The sequence below is a fragment of the Oncorhynchus keta genome, chromosome 36 (genome assembly GCF_023373465.1).
Source record: "Oncorhynchus keta strain PuntledgeMale-10-30-2019 chromosome 36, Oket_V2, whole genome shotgun sequence".
In the NCBI taxonomy this organism is placed as follows: Eukaryota; Metazoa; Chordata; class Actinopteri; order Salmoniformes; family Salmonidae; genus Oncorhynchus; species Oncorhynchus keta.
Window position 1 is genome coordinate 16928161 of NC_068456.1, and position 16819 is coordinate 16944979.

At 44.1% G+C, this 16819-nt stretch overlaps 1 protein-coding gene across 6 annotated transcripts in view; it reads right to left on the bottom strand.

Annotated features, from left to right (window-relative positions):
• Nucleotides 1–16819, bottom strand: part of LOC118369716 (phosphatidylcholine:ceramide cholinephosphotransferase 1-like) — a 74272-nt gene that overhangs the window by 38921 nt on the left and 18532 nt on the right. For 2 of the 6 annotated variants that reach the window (XM_052498601.1, XM_052498600.1), the window contains exon 2: nt 15138–15398. The exons of the other annotated variants lie outside the window; for them this stretch is intronic. The gene's annotated coding sequence lies outside the window, so the exon portion shown is untranslated. The remainder of the gene's footprint in view (nt 1–15137; nt 15399–16819) is intronic. 6 annotated transcript variants of the gene reach the window in all.

Below are 16819 nucleotides of genomic sequence, written 5' to 3' on the forward strand. Positions count from 1 at the left end.
TTTAGTGTGGTCACTCAACTATCTTATCATTTCAATAGATCATTTTTGGTAAAGCCTCATAATGAAGAGGGGGAGCAATTTGGACTGCATTGAGCATTCTCCGGGTGATAAACATTTGGAGTGTCTATGCAATTAGGCTATAGGTCTAGATGGAATAGGAGAGAATAGCTGTACCTCTCTTTCGTATCGTCTGAGATTCCCAAAGATTGGAAAGCTGCCACGGTTATCCTCCTGGTCCTTCTGTGGCTCAGTTGGTAGAGCATGGCGCTTGTAACGCCAGGGTAGTGGGTTCGATTCCCGGGACCACCCATACGTAGAATGTATGCACACATGACTGTAAGTCGCTTTGGATAAAAGCGTCAGCTAAATGGCATATATTATTATTATTATTATTATAAAAGGGGGAGATACTCTACAGTCGTGGCCAACAGTTTTGAGAATGACACAAATATTATTTTCCACAATGTTTGCTGCTTCAGTGTCTTTAGATATTATTGTCAGATGTTACCATGGAATACTGAAGTATCATTACAAGCATTTCATATGTGTCAAAGGCTTTTATTGACAATTACATGTTGATGCAGAGTCAATATTTGCAGCATTGACCCGTCTTTTTCAAGACCTCTGCAATCCGCCCTGGCATGCTGTCAATTAATTTCTGGGCCACATCCTGACTGATGGCAGCCCATTCTTGCGTAATCAATGCTTGGAGTTTGTCAGAATTTCTGGGTTTTTGTTTGTCCACCCGCCTCTTGAGGATTGACCATAAATTCTCAATGGGATTAAGGTCTGGGAGGCATCCTGGCCATGGACCCAAAATATCGATATTTTGTTCCCCAAGCCACTTAGTTATCACTTTTTCTTTATGGCAAGGTGCTCCATCATGCTGGAAAAGGCATTGTTGGTCAGCAATCCCACATATGAATGGTCTCAGTATGCTTTACTGTTGGCATGACACAGGATTGATAGTAGCGCTCACCGTGTCCTCTCCGGGTAAGCTTTTTTCCGGAAACCCCAAACAATGGGTAAGGGGATTCATCCGAGGAAACTTCTTTACCCCAGTCCTCAGCAGACCAATCCCTGTACCTTTTGCAGAATATCAGTCTGTCCCATATGTTTTTTTCTGGAGAGAAGTGGCTTCCTTGCTGTCCTTCTTGACACCAGGCCATCCTCCAAATAATCTTTGCCTCGCTGTGCGTGCAGATGCACTCACACCTGCCTGTTTCCATTCCTGAGTAAGCTCTGTACTGGTGGTGCCCCGATCCCGCAGCTGAATCAACTTTAGGAGATGGTCCTGGCGCTTGCTGGACTTTCTTGGGTGCCCTGAAGTCTTCACAACAATTGAACCACTCTCCTTGAAGTTCTTGATGATCTGATAAATGGTTGATTTAGGTGCAATCTTACTGGCAGCAATATCCTTGCCTGTGAAGCCCTTTTTGTGCAAAGCAATGATGACGGTACGTGTTTCCTTGCAGGTAACCATGGATGACAGAGGAAGCTTTCGAAGCTTCCAGTCTGTTATTCAAACTCAATCAGCATGACAGAGTGATCTCCAGCCTCCTCATCAACACTCACACCTGTGTTAACAAGAGAATCACTGACATGATGTCAGCTGGTCCTTTTGTGGCAGGGCTGAAATGCAGTGGAAATGTTTTTGAGGGATTCAGTTCATTTTCATGGCAAAGAGGGACTTTGCAATTAATTGCAATTCATCTGATGACTTTTCTGGAGTATATGCAAATTGCCATCAAACTGAGGCAGCAGACTTTGTGAAAATTAATATTTGTGTCATTCTCAAAACTTTTGGCCATGACTATAGACCCAAACTGTGAAATAACTTTATCCATCCTGCCCTGCCTTTCTAAAATCTTTGAAAGCCAAGTTAATAAACAGATCACCAACCATTTCGAATCCCACCGTACCTTCTCCACATTGCAATCTGGTTTCCGAGCTGATCATGCGTGCACCTCAGCCAGGCACAAGGTCCTAAATTTTATCATAACCGCCATCGGTTTTCATCGACCTGGCCAAGGCTTTCGACTCTGTCAATCACCGCATTCTTAAATCGGCAGACTCAATAGCCTTGGCTTCTCAATTGACTGCCTCGCCTGGTTCACCAACTACTTCTCAGATAGAGTTCAGTGTGTCAAATCAGAGGGCCTGTTGTCCGGACCTCTGGCAGTCTCTATGGGTGTGCCACAGGATTCAATTCTCAGGTTGACCCTTTTCTCTGTATATATCAATGATGTCGCTCTTGCTGCTGGTGATTCTCTGATCCACCTCTACGCAGACGACACCATTCTGTATACATCTGGCCCTTCTTTGGATTTGTTTACCAAATGCCCTAACAAAATAATTTATTTTGACATAAAGATGGACATTATCGAACAAAACAAACATTTATTGTGGAGCTGCGATTCCTGGTAGTGCATTCTGATGAAGATCAAAGGTAAGTGAGTATTTATAATGCTATTTATGACTAATGTGGACTACCCAATATGCCGGATATCTTTTTGGCTGCTTTGTTGTCTGAAAGCTGTACTCAGATTAGTGCATGGTTTGCTTTTTCCGTAATTTTTTTATTTTTTAAAATCTGACACAGAGGTTGCATTAAGGAGAAGTATATCTCTAATTCCATGTATAACAGTTGTATTTTCATCAACATTTATAATGAGTATTTCTTTACATAGATGTGGCTCTCTGCACAATCACCGCATGTTTTAGAACTACTGAACATAACGTGCCAATGTAAAATGAGATTTTTTTATATAAATATACACTTTAGCAAACAAAACATACACGTATTGTGTAACATGATGTCCTATGAGTGTCATCTGATGAAGATCATCAAAGGTTAGTGATTAATTATACCTCTATTTGTGCTTTTTGTGACTCCTCTCTTTGGCTGGAAAAATGGCTGTGTTTTTCTGTGACGATACCGTCCCACATATCCCAGAGAGGTTAAATGCTTAGTAAAACTAAGTGCATGCTCGGCAACCGATTGCTACCCGCACCCTCCCGCCCAACTAGCATCACTACTCTGAACGGTTCTGACCTAAAATATGTGAACTACAAATACCTAGGTGTCTGGTTAGACTGTAAACTCTCGTTCCAGACTCACATCTCCAATCCAAAATCAAATCTAGAATCGGCTTCCTATTTCGCAACAAAGCCTCCTTCACTCATGCCGCCAAACATACCCTTGTAAAACGGACTATATCCTACCGATCCTCAACAATGTAATTTACAAAATAGCCCCCAACACTCTACTCAGCAAACTGGAAGTAGTCTATCACAGTGCCATCCGTTTTATCACCAAAGCCCCATATACTACCCACCACTGCAACCTGTATGCTCTCGTTGGCTGGCCCTCACTACATATCCGTCACCAAACCCACTGACTCCAGGTCATCTATGTCTTTGCTAGGTAAAGCCCCGCCTTATCTCAGCTCACTGGTCACCATAGAAACACCCACCCGCAGCACACGCTCCAGCAGGCATATTGCACTGGTCATCCCCAAAGCCAACACTTCCCTTGGCCGCATTTCCTTCCAGTTCTCTGCTGCCAATGACTGGAACGAATTGCAAAAATCTCAGAAGCTCGAGTCTAATATCTCACTCTCTAACTTTAAGCATCAGCTGTCTGAGCAGCTTACCGATCACTGTACACAGCCAATCTGTAAATAGCACACCCGACTACCTCATCCCCATATTATTACTTACCCTCTTGCTCTTTTGCACCCCAGTATCTCCACTTGCACATCATCTGCACATCTACCACTCCAATATTAATGCTAAATTGTCATTATTTTCGCCTCTAGGGTCTATTTATTGCCTACCTCCCTACATTTGCACACACTGTACATAGATTTTTATTATATCTTGTGTTAATGACTGTACGTTTGTTTATGGGTAACTGTTGTCGCACTGCTTTGCTTTATCTTGGCCAGGTCGCAGTTGTAAATGAGAACTTGTTCTCAACTGGCCTACCTGGTTAAATAATGGTGAAATAAAAATATAAAATTGTGAGAATCGTTTTCTGAATGCAAGTCTTTGTTGTTGTGGAGTTCTTCAAAACAAAACAAAAAGCCGTACCTGTTTTTTCTATTCAACATTTATTGGTCTAGATATTACAAGTCTGTATGGCAAGCGTGAACGTCTGACTGATAATGTTTATGAGGCTGCTTTGAGCCACAGCTCGTTCTAGCTATGTTAACAATCTAAATCACATCGTTTTCATGAGACAGTGTGGTATCGAGAATCCTGACAACCAATTGAAGAATCTTGTATTGTGTGAAATCCAACATCTGTGATACATTGCTTAGTGTCTGCACCACTACGTTGGCAAGACGAAAAACTACAGGAAAGACTGTCGTTTAATGTGAGAGGTTCAGTGACGTTACATATTTTAAAGTCGTGTATTGTATGCCCTGCATTAGTTTTCATTTGACACCCAATTTGACATATTCCAATGAACTTCACGTTGGTGCTCATGGGTCCTTTTACATGGAAATGCCCTAAATGTACGTACGACTCAGATCTTCAGATGTAAACATTATATGGGATATATCCTCTTTCAACATAGATCCAAGTACTCAACATGGGAGGCGCCGACAGAGATGGCCGCTACGCGTTCCTAGGAAACTATGCAGTTTTTTGTTTTTTTTACGTGTTATTTCTTACATTAGTACCCCAGGTCATCTTAGGTTTCATAACATACAGTCGAGAAGAACTACTGAATATAAGATCAGCGTCATCTCACCATCAGTACGACCAAGAATATGATTTTCGCGACGCGGATCCTGTGTTCTGCCTTTCAACCAGGACAACGGAATGGATCCCAGCCGGCGACCCCAAAAAAAGACCGACTCTGTAAAAGAGGGAAACGAGGCAGTCTTCTGGTCAGACTCCGAAGACGGGCACATCGTGCACCACTCCCTACCTTCTCGCCAATGTCCAGTCTCTTGACAACAAGGTTGATGAAACCCGAGCAAGGGCAGCATTCCAGTGGGACATCAGAGACTGTAACGCTCTTTGCTTCACGGAAACATGGCTCACTGGAGAGACGCTATCGGAGGCGGTGCAGCCAGCGGGTTTCTCCACGCATCGCGCCGACAGAAACAAACATGTTTCTGGTAAGAAGAGGGGCAGGGGCGTATGCCTTATGGCTAACGAGACGTGGTGTGATCAAAGAAACATACAGGAACTCAAATCCTTCTGTTCACCTGATTTAGAATTCCTCACAATCAAATGTCGACCGCATTATCTACCAAGAGAATTCTCTTCGATTATAATCACAGCCGTATATATTCCCCCCCCAAGCAGACACATCGATGGCTCTGAACGAACTTTATTTGACTCTTCGCAAACTGGAATCCATACATCCTGAGGCTGCATTCATTGTTGCTGGGGATTTTAACAAGGCTAATCTGAAAACAAGACTCCCTAAATTGTATCAGCATATCGATTGCGCAACCAGGGCTGGAAAAACCTTGGATCATTGTTACTCTAACTTCCGCGACGCATATAAGGCCCTGCCCCGCCCTCCTTTCGGAAAAGCTGACCACGACTCCATTTTGTTGATCCCTGCCTACAGACAGAATCTAAAACAAGAAGCTCCCACGCTGAGGTCTGTCCAACGCTGGTCCGACCAAGCTGATTCCACACTCCAAGACTGCTTCCATCACGTGGACTGGGATATGTTTCGTATTGCGTCAGATAACATCATTGACGAATACGCTGATTCGGTGTGCGAGTTCATTAGAACGTGTGTTGAAGATGTCGTTCCCATAGCAACGATTAAAACATTCCCTAACCAGAAACCGTGGATTGATGGCAGCATTCGCATGAAACTGAAAGCGTGAACCACTGCTTTTAATCAGGGCAAGGTGACTGGTAACATGACCGAATACAAACAGTGCAGCTATTCCCTCCGCAAGGCTATCAAACAAGCTAAGCGTCAGTATAGAGACAAAGTAGAATCTCAATTCAACGGCTCAGAAACAAGAGGTATGTGGCAGGGTCTACAGTCAATCACGGACTACAAGAAGAAAACCAGCCCAGTCACGGACCAGGATGTATTGCTCCCAGGCAGACTAAATAACTTTTTTGCCCGCTTTGAGGACAATACAGTGCCACTGACACGGCCTGCAACGACAACATGCGGACTCTCCTTCACTGCAGCCGAGGTGAGTAAATGATTTAAACGTGTTAACCCTCACAAGGCTGCCGGCCCAGACGGCATCCCTAGCCGCGTCCTCAGAACATGCGCAGACCAGCTGGCTGGTGTGTTTACTGACATATTCAATCATTCCCTATCCCAGTCTGCTGTTCCCACATGCTTCAAGAGGGCCACCATTGTTCCTGTTCCCAAGAAAGCTAAGGTAACTGAGCTAAACGACTACCGCCCCGTAGCACTCACTTCCGTCATCATGAAGTGCTTTGAGAGACTAGTCAATGACCATATCATCTCCACCCTACCTGACACCCTAGACCCACTCCAATTTGCTTACCGCCCAAATAGGTCCACAGACGATGCAATCTCAACCACACTGCACACTGCCCTAACCCATCTGGACAAGAGGAATACCTATGTGAGAATGCTGTTCGTCGACTACAGCTCGGCATTCAACACCATAGTACCCTCCAAGCTCGTCATCAAGCTCGAGACCCTGGGTCTCGACCCCGCCCTGTGCAACTGGGTACTGGACTTCCTGACGGGCCGCCCCAAGGTGGTGAGGGTAGGCAACATCTCCACCCCGCTGATCCTCAACACTGGGGCCCCACAAGGGTGCGTTCTGAGCCCTCTCCTGTACTCCCTGTTCACCCACTACTGCGTGGCCACGCACGCCTCCAACTCAATCATCATGTTTGCGGACGACACAACAGTGGTAGGCTTGATTACCAACAACGACGAGACGGCCTACAGGGAGGAGGTGAGGGCCCTCGGAGTGTGGTGTCAGGAAAATAACCTCACACTCAACGTCAACAAAACTAAGGAGATGATTGTGGACTTCAGGAAACAGCAGAGGGAACACCCCCTATCCACATCGATGGAACAGTAGTGGAGAGGGTAGTAAGTTTTAAGTTCCTCGGCATACACATCACAGACAAACTGAATTGGTCCACTCACACAGACAGCATTGTGAAGAAGGCGCAGCAGCGCCTCTTCAACCTCAGGAGGCTGAAGAATTTCAGCTTGTCACCAAAAGCACTCACAAACTTCTACAGATGCACAATCGAGAGCATCCTGGCGGGCTGTATCACCGCCTGGTACGGCAACTGCTCCGCCCACAACCGTAAGGCTCTCCAGAGGGTAGTGAGGTCTGCACAACGCATCACCGGGGGCAAACTACCTGCCCTCCAGGACACCTACACCAACCGATGTTACAGGAAGGCCATAAAGATCATCAAGGACAACAACCACCAGAGCCACTGCCTGTTCACCCCGCTATCATCCAGAAGGCGAGGTCAGTACAGGTGCATCAAAGCTGGGACCGAGAGACTGAAAAACAGCTTCTATCTCAAGGCCATCAGACTGTTAAACAGCCACCACTAACATTGAGTGGCTGCTGCCAACACATTGACACTGACTCAACTCCAGCCACTTTAATAATGGGAATTGATGGGAAATGATGTAAAATATATCACTAGCCACTTTAAACAATGCTACCTAATATAATGTTACATACCCTACATTATTCATCTCATATGCATACGTATATACTGTACTCTATGTCATCTACTGCATCCTATGTAATACATGTATCACTAGCCACATTAACTATGCCACTTTGTTTACATACTCATCTCATATGTATATACTGTACTCGATACCATCTACTGTATCTTGCCTATGCTGCTCTGTACCATCACTCATTCATATATCTTTATGTACATATTCTTTATCCCCTTACAATGTGTATAAGACAGTAGTTTTGGAATTGTTAGTTAGATTACTTGTTGGTTATTACTGCATTGTCGGAACTAGAAGCACAAGCATTTCGCTACTCTCGCATTAACATCTGCTAACCATGTGTATGTGACAAATAAAATTTGATTTGATTTTCAACATAGATCCAAGTGCACTAGAACTCCCAAGACTAGTTGCTAGCCAGGCAAACTTGGGCATATCATGTGAGTGTTGGTAGAACTTCATGCGTTTCTAATTATGCATGGAGAGGAACAGAATTAAGTCATTGCCATCATGTGGTTCAGAGTATGCATACAGACCGAGGGAGGAAGGGTCCCATTTACCTCATAGCCTACATAAGAAATACATGTATAGGCTTTCAGTAAGCAAAGCCATAACTCCCAAAATAAGTTGATATAAAAACTCTTGTCAAAGAGCTGTGTGAAAATGTTGGTTTGCTAAAATCAAGAAGCCTTCAGTTTGAATCCAAAATACAGCAATCTTTTGTTTCTGCAAGCACACAAAACAGACTTGTCTTGTCTGCTTTGAACTCATCTGCTTGTCCATAGACATGCTTGGCAAAGATAATTCCTTTTCAAAGTGAACTGGCCATACTGACAACAATAAAAAAACAATTAATTGTTGTGTTCATTGACATAATGCCCTGACCCCTTACACATTCGTCAATTTATCATCCCTCAAGAGTAGGAAGTATCTTTGGTAATAATAAGTGCTTTCACAAGAACAGCACCATGACCCTTCCACCTTTTTGAAACCAAACCTCACATTTTCATTCTAGCCTCTCCCTTTCTCTGGACATTTTCACACAGTTTGGAAGTCCTCAGGGCTGCTTTCTATTGTTGATTTTATTTTCATACTTCAGTTGCCTGGCAGCATTCATAGCCTGCTATATGCTCTTCAAAAGCATGTGTAAAAATATCTGTGTTGATGTTTACTTCTCTCTCCCCAAGGTGGAGGACCATATAGAGAAGCTTCATGGTAACTAATAGTAAATCAGGTCACACACTCTCTGCCTGAACTTACATGCCTCATGTCCTCTCTACATTCAAACCATGAAAAGAATCGGCCAAATCAGTTCAAATCAGGATTATACTGGACCATACATTGAGCAAACAAAAAACACTGTGGCAAACTTGCAAGTCGAAGAATTGTGAGATATACAGCTGAAGTCGGAAGATTACATACATTTAGAGTCATTATAACCCATTTTTCAACCACTCCACAAATTCCTTGTTAACAAACTATAGTTTGGCACGTTAGTTAGGACATATATATGCCATTTAGCAGACGCTTTTATCCAAAGCGACTTACAGTCATGTGTGCATACATTCTACGTATGGGTGGTCCCGGGAATCGAACCCACTACCCTGGCGTTACAAGCGCCATGCTCTACCAACTGAGCTACAGAAGGACATCTACTTTGTGCATGACACAAGTCATTTTTCCAACATTTGTTTACAGACAGATTATTTCACTTAATCACAATTCCAGTGGGTCAGAAATGTACATTGCCTTTAAACAGCTTGGAGCATTCCAGTAAATTGTGTCATGGCTTTAGAAGCTTCTGATAGGCTAATTGACATAATTTGAGTCAATTGGAGGTGTATCTGTGGATGTATTTCAAGGCCTACCTTCAAACTCAGTGTCTCTTTGCTTGACACCATGGGGAAATCAAAAGAAAATCAGCCAAGACCTCAGATAAATAAATTGTAGACATCCACAAGTCTGATTCATCCTTGGAGGGGAAAAAATATATATAACCGTTTGGCCATAATGACCATCATTATGTTTGGAGGAAAAATACATTTTTACTCTTGATTATAAAGTCTGGAATTGTGAAAAACTGAATTTAAATGCATTTGGCTAAGGTGTATGTAAACTTTCGACTTTAACTGTATCTACATGGCTGTAAATCTGTTTGTAGATGTTTCTTTGCAACCACTACACTTTCACAAGGCATAGTGAGTTCATACTGAAAAGTAGCTCCTTAGTATGCCTACTCAACCTTAGTCTCATTAATCAGGCTGTAATACACAATTAATTGCTATATACAGCCTGAAACGAATGCCTGCAAAATCATGTAAATGTACACACCAGAAAGTTGAAGAAAATATTTTTTTTAGAGACCCGGCCGGTATATGGTTGGTTTGGCACCAGGTAAAGTTAGATGTGCATTGGATATTCCGTTCTCTCGCCAATAGCTATTGAACCAAGCATGCCATGACAATAAAATTGTAGATTCTGAATCAGGGGAGGATGGAGAACAATCAACCCGTTTTTTGTTTGTTTATTTATTTTTTACATTTAAAAAAGTGAAATTAATTTGCTGAAATTTCTAAAAACATGTTTTCACTGTTATTATAGGGTATTGTGTGCAGATGTGTGAGAAAAATATATATTTAATCAATTTTGAAATCCGTTTGTAACAACAAAATGTGGAATAAAGCAAGGGTATGAATACTTTCTGAAGGCACTGTACCATTTTTATGACATGCCTGCTTGGTTGCACTAGCTATTGACGAGAGAAAACGGAAGTTACAAATGTAACTACGGACCTGGAAGACAGTCAGTACGGTTGAAAGTATGGATTATATCCCTGGCGCGCAGAGCAGGTCGAGTAATAATACGCCGGTGACGTGACAGCGTGGGAGGTCTTGCCTCCGCGTTTCATATAAAACAGTACATCAGACCACGCACTGTCTAATCATCAAAAGATTCAGTGACAGGAAAGTACTGCCGGTCTTCCAGGTATAAGTAGAACCATAGTTACATTCGTCCGTATGGTTGAAAGTACAGATGACTCATACCAACAAGGTCACGAGGAATAGCACTACTAACCTCTGAATTGGCAGATGAGGTAGTGGGTCCCTGACAATTTTCCATCGATGTGTAAATGGTTAGCCAATATGCCTGAGGCATTCACCTTCAAGATAGAGGCAGAGTGACCGGAGTACAATAGTTTATTTTTTTTTACCCCTTTTTCTCCCCAATTTCGTGGTATCCAATTGTTTTTAGTAGCTACTATCTATCTCAGTACAGCGCCCGTAACCACTGCGCCACCCGGGAGGCCCTTGAGTACAATAGTTTCTGAAGGATGCTCTGCCCTGGTAGAGCACCATTCAATAAACAGCTTCCAGCGACCAGCATACATCTTCCTGGTCGATGGGGCTCTGGCATTCTGTAACGTCTCGATAATAGCAGAGTCGCAGCTGATCAGTAGAGGGTCAAGCTCTTCAAAGGCCACACCCATAGCTGTAGTTGGTCTGGTCAGAGATGCCATATCCTGTTGTCTAACTGTGAGAGCAGGTCCTGTCTGAGGGAGCTGCCATGGCTCTCCCTCCAGAAGACTGAAGAGGGTTGGAAACCAGGATCTCGCTGGCTATCTGGGGCCTTCAAGCAGCAGACTGTGCTGAGCCTGAGAGACCCTGTTCAGCATTGCTAAGAACAGGGGGGTTGGAAGGAAAGCATACAGTAGGCCCTCTGGCCATGTGGGTTGTTAAGGCATCTACAATGGGGTGAACAAGTATTTGATACACTGACGATTTTGCAGGTTTTCCTACTTACAAAGCATGTAGAGGTATTTTATCATAGGTACACTTCAACTGTACATTGTATGATTTTTAAGTCATTAATTTGCATTTTATTGCACGACATAAGTATTTGATCACCTACCAACCAGTAAGAATTCCGGCTCTCACAGACCTGTTAGTTTTTCTTTAAGAAGCCCTCCTGTTCTCCACTCATTACCTGTATTAACTGCACCTGTCCACACACTCAATCAAACAGACTCCAACCTCTCCACTATGGCCAAGACCAGAGAGCTGCGTAAGGACATCAGGGACTAAATTGTAGACCTGCACACGGCTGGGATGGGCTACAGGACAATAGGCAAGCAGCTTGATGAGAAGGCAACAACTGTTGGCGCAATAATTAGAAAATGGAAGAAGTTCAAGATGACGGTCAATCACCCTCGGTCTGGGGCTCCATGCAAGATCTCACCTCGTGGGGCATCAATGATCATGAGGAAGGTGAGGGATCAGCCCAGAACTACACGGCAGGACCTGGTCAATGACCTGAAGAGAGCTGGGACCACAGTCTCAAAGAAAATAATTAGTAACACACTAAGCCGTCATGGATTAAAATCCTGCAGCGCACGCAAGGTCCCCCTGCTCAAGCCAGCGCATGTCCAGGCCCATCTGAAGTTTGCCAATGACCATCTGGATGATCCAGAGGAGGAATGGGAGAAGGTCATGTGGTCCGATGAGACAAAAATAGAGCTTTTTGGTCTAAACTCCACTCGCCGTGTTTGGAGGAAGAAGAAGGATGAGTTCAACCCCAAGAACACCATCCCAACCGTGAAGCATGGAGGTGGAAACATCATTCTTTGGGGATGCTTTTCTGCAAAGGGGACAGGATGACTGCACCGTATTGAGGGGAGGATGGATGGGGCCATGTATCGCGAGATCTTGGCCAACAACCTCCTTCCCTCAGTAAGAGCATTGAAGATGGGTCATGGCATGACAACGACCCGAAACACACAGCCAGGGCAACTAAGGAGTGGCTCCGTAAAAAGCATCTTAAGGTCCTGGAGTGGCCTAGCCTGTCTCCAGACCTGAACCCAATAGAAAATCTTTGGCGGGAGCTGAAAGTCCGTATTGCCCAGCGACAGCCCCGAAACCTGAAGGATCTGGAGAAGGTCTGTATGGAGGAGTGGGCCAAAATCCCTGCTGCAGTGTGTGCAAACCTGGTCAAGAATTACAGGAAACGTATGATCTCTGTAATTGCAAACAAATGTTTCTGTACCAAATATTAAGTTCTGCTTTTCTGATGTATCAAATACTTATGTCATGCAATAAAATGCAAATTAATTACTTAAAAATCATACAAATGTGATTTTCTGGATTTTTGTTTTAGATTCCATCTCTCACAGTTGAAGTGTAGCTATGATAAAAATGACAGACCTCTACATGCTTTGTAAGTACGAAAACCTGCAAAATCGGGTTCTCCCCACTGTATGCCCAGAGGGCTCTTAGACTCTGCCAGAGAGAACCAGAGGGAGCAGTGGGAAGTTTGCTCTGAGGCAAACAGGTTCACATGTGCTGTTCCATACCACTGACATATCATCTTCAATACTTGTGGGCGAAGTCTCCATTCCCCGGGGGCAGTTTCTGTTGCAACAAGAAGTCTGCCACCTCGTTCACCTTGACTGGGAAATTAATGGTTCGTTGGGAGGCCAGATGTGGTAGGGCCCATATCAAGAGTTGTTGGGCCACATGTAGGGACCCTACAGACCTCATATCACCTTGATGGTTGATGTGGAACACTGTCTATGTATTGTATGATTGAATCAGGTCATGTTTGTGCTTGAGAACCGGCAGAAAGTTATTTAGGGCTAGGTAAACTGTCTGAAGTTCCAGCACGTTGATGTGTGCTTTCCTCCAGCAGGGGCACCACTCACCACATACAGACCTGTTGCCACACTGCTCCCCAGGAATTGATCCGAGTAGTAGAACTGTAGTCAGGCAGGCTCTATTCCTCCACGGCTGCAGAGTAGAGTAGCACACCCTTGACACCCGTATTTTGGTGTTTATGTTCCGGTTGGGGTCCAAGCAGAGGTAGTTGAACCACACTTGTAGTGAGACAGCAGGCCTTACGGTGTCACCATGGAGGCCACCTTGAGCATGCCCATCTATTGTTGGAACATTCTTACCTTCACCAACTTAAACTGTAATTGTTGAGGAAGAAGAAGAATGCTGGCCACGTGTTGAGGTGTTCTACATGCCCTCGTAGTGCAGGAGTTCAGAGCCATAACAAAGGTGACAAATTGGCTTGGTATGAAGTTCCTCTTTTCATTGTTCACGGTAAGACCAGGTGTGGTGACGTGGTTCAGTGTCAACCCTGTGCCCTTGGCCACACCCACACGATGGGGGGGGGGGCGCAGATGAGCCAATCGTGGAGATAAATAAGAATCTACCCTGTAGGTGGAGAGAGCTCAGGGCTGCGCTTATGCATCTTCTGAAGATGCGAGGAGCCAGGGAGAGACTTGAAGGGTAATACCACAAACTGATATACCTGGCCCTGGAAGGCAAATTTTTTATCATTTTAAATGCAGAACTGGACGGAACCCTCCATCTTTCTTCGGAACCAGGAAATAGGTTGAGTAAAAGCCATCTTGCTGTTCTGAAGCTTTTACTCGTGATCGCGCCCTACAATCTCCTTGTTGAGGGTGCAAGCTTTCAGAGGGTCTGTGACTGAAGTCATTCTAATCCCTGAGAATGGTGGGAGCCTGTACTCTTCAGAGAGCCTGTACCCAACCAGAGCCTGTACCCTTGTGAGAGGGTCATAACCACCCATGTGTATTAGGAGTGAGATGCCAACGGTTGACCTCCGCCACTCAGTTTCTGTCCATATGCCTGTTTGTGGGGTTATTGACCACGGCTGCATCGCCGTCGGGGGGTAGCGAGAACCTGTGTTAGGATTGGATGTAGGACCAAAGGCATGTGTAGGGCTGGGCCGAGTGAGAATGGTGAGGTTCAAGCACGTCAGGCCTTACCCTCTGCCACAATCGGATGCCTGGTTTCTGGGCTCCACAGCGGTGTAGCCTGACTCAGTTGTTTTCTAAGTTCAATGGCCCACTCAGCCGCAGGGAGTACTGGGACCTTTCTCATCGTCCGTCTGGAGTCATTGGACATTGGGGCATGGGCAAGACAGTTGTCCTTTGACTATTTAAAACCCGAACGGATCACTTCCCTAGATAACTGCGTCTAGGAAGGTTGTTAGCCTAGCCAACTATAAGACGTGAAATTCAGATTGCCTCCCCTAGGCACCCCTCTCCCCTGGTATTACTAGCACGCTACTAGCGAGCTAGTTTACCAAACCAGCCTAGCTAACAAAGTGTGTCGTCAGCAAGCTTACCAACTCCCCCGAGCTACCACTGTGTTGTCAGCTTGGTTTACCAAACAACAGCCATTCATGCGTGTTTCACATAAAGGAGCCTACGTTTAAATGTACAGTACTAGTCACAAGTTTGGACACACCTACTCATTCCAGGGTTTTTCTTAATTTTTACTATTTTCTACATTGTAGAGTAATAGTGAAGATATCACCACTATGAAATAACACATATGGAATCATGTAGTAACTAAAAAAAAAAGTAAAACAAATCAAAATACATTTTATATTCTTCAAAGTAGCCACCCCTTACCTTGACAGCTTTGCACACTTGGCATTCTCTCAACCAACTTCACCTGGAATGCTTTTCCAACAGTCTTGAAGGAGTTCCTACATATGCAGAGCACTTGTTGTTTGCTTTTCCTTCACTCGGCGGTCTAACTCATCCCAAACTATCTCAATTGAGTCGAGGTCTGGTGATTGTGGAGGCCAGGTCATCTGATGCAGCACTCCGTCACTCTCCTTCTTGGTCAAATAGCCCTTACACAGCCTGGAGGCATGTTGGGTCACTGTCCTGTTGAAAAACAAATGATAGTCCAACTAAGCCCAAACCAGATGGGATGGCGTATCGCTGCAGAATGCTGTGGTAGCCATGCTGGTTAAGTGTGCCTTGAATCCTAAATAAAATCACAGACAATGTCACCAGCAAAGCACCCCCACACCATCTCCTTCATGCTTCATGGTGAGAACCACACATGCAGAGATCATCCATTCACATTCTATGTGTCTCACAAAGACATGGCGGTTGGAACCAAAAATCTCACATTTGGACTTATCAGACCAAGGGACAGATTTCCACCGGTCTAATGTACATTGCTCGTGTTTCTTGGCCCAAACAAGTCTCTTCTTCTTATTGGTGTCCTTTAATGGTTTCTTTGAAGCAATACGACCATGAAGGCCTGATTCACGCAACTCATCTGAACAGTTGATGTTGACATGTGTCTGTTACTTGAACTCTGAAGAATTTAATTGGGCTGCAATTTCTGAGGCTGGTAACTCCAATGAACTTATCCTCTGCAGCAGAAGTAACTCTGGGTCTTCCTTTCCTGTGACAGTCCTCATGAGAGCCAGTGTCATCATAGGGCTTGATGGTTTTTGCGACTGCACAATTTTCCATATTGACTGACCTTCATGTCTTAAACTAATGATGGACTGTCATTTCTCTTTGCTTATTTGAGCTGTTCTTGCCATCATTTGGACTTGTTATTTTACCAAATAGGGCTATCTTCTGTATACCACCCCTACCTTGTCACTGATTGGTTCCAAAGCATTGAGAAAATATAGGCACAGCTATTAATTGAAACCCATTCCAGGTGACAAGATTGTGCAAAGCAATCAGGGAAATGGGTGACTACTTTGAAGAAATCTTAAATATAAAATAGATTTAGATTTGTTTAACAGTTTTTTGGTTACTACATGATTCCATAAGTGTTATTTCATAGTTTATGTCTTAACTATTATTCTACAAAGTAGAAAATAGTACAAATAAAGAAAAACCCTGAAATGAGTAGGTGTGTCCAGACTTTTGACTGGTACTGTAGCTCTGCTGCTCTAGCCCTGTGGTCATAACTACAGTAGGCTCACCCAAAATTATTGTGCAGGTGCTGTACAACTCCCACCAGATTATTGTAGCTCTCTACCCTTACTGTGTATTGTGGTAGCTGTTGTATACAGTCTCCGGTTACTATTTTACTAGTTAATTTGATTAAATCAGTATTCCAAAATAAATATTTTATAATTTTCTTCTACACATTCTGAGCTGAGAGAACACCAGATCAAAATGATGCTGGGCATGCATGGCTGATCCTCTTGTGGCTGAACTACAAGTAGAAGATGGTAATGACCTGTGCCCCACCTCTCTAGGTGTTGACCACCTGAAGCCCATTCTGACCCCTAACTGTGCCATCCTGCCTGTGAAGGTGAGAGAAGCGCGGC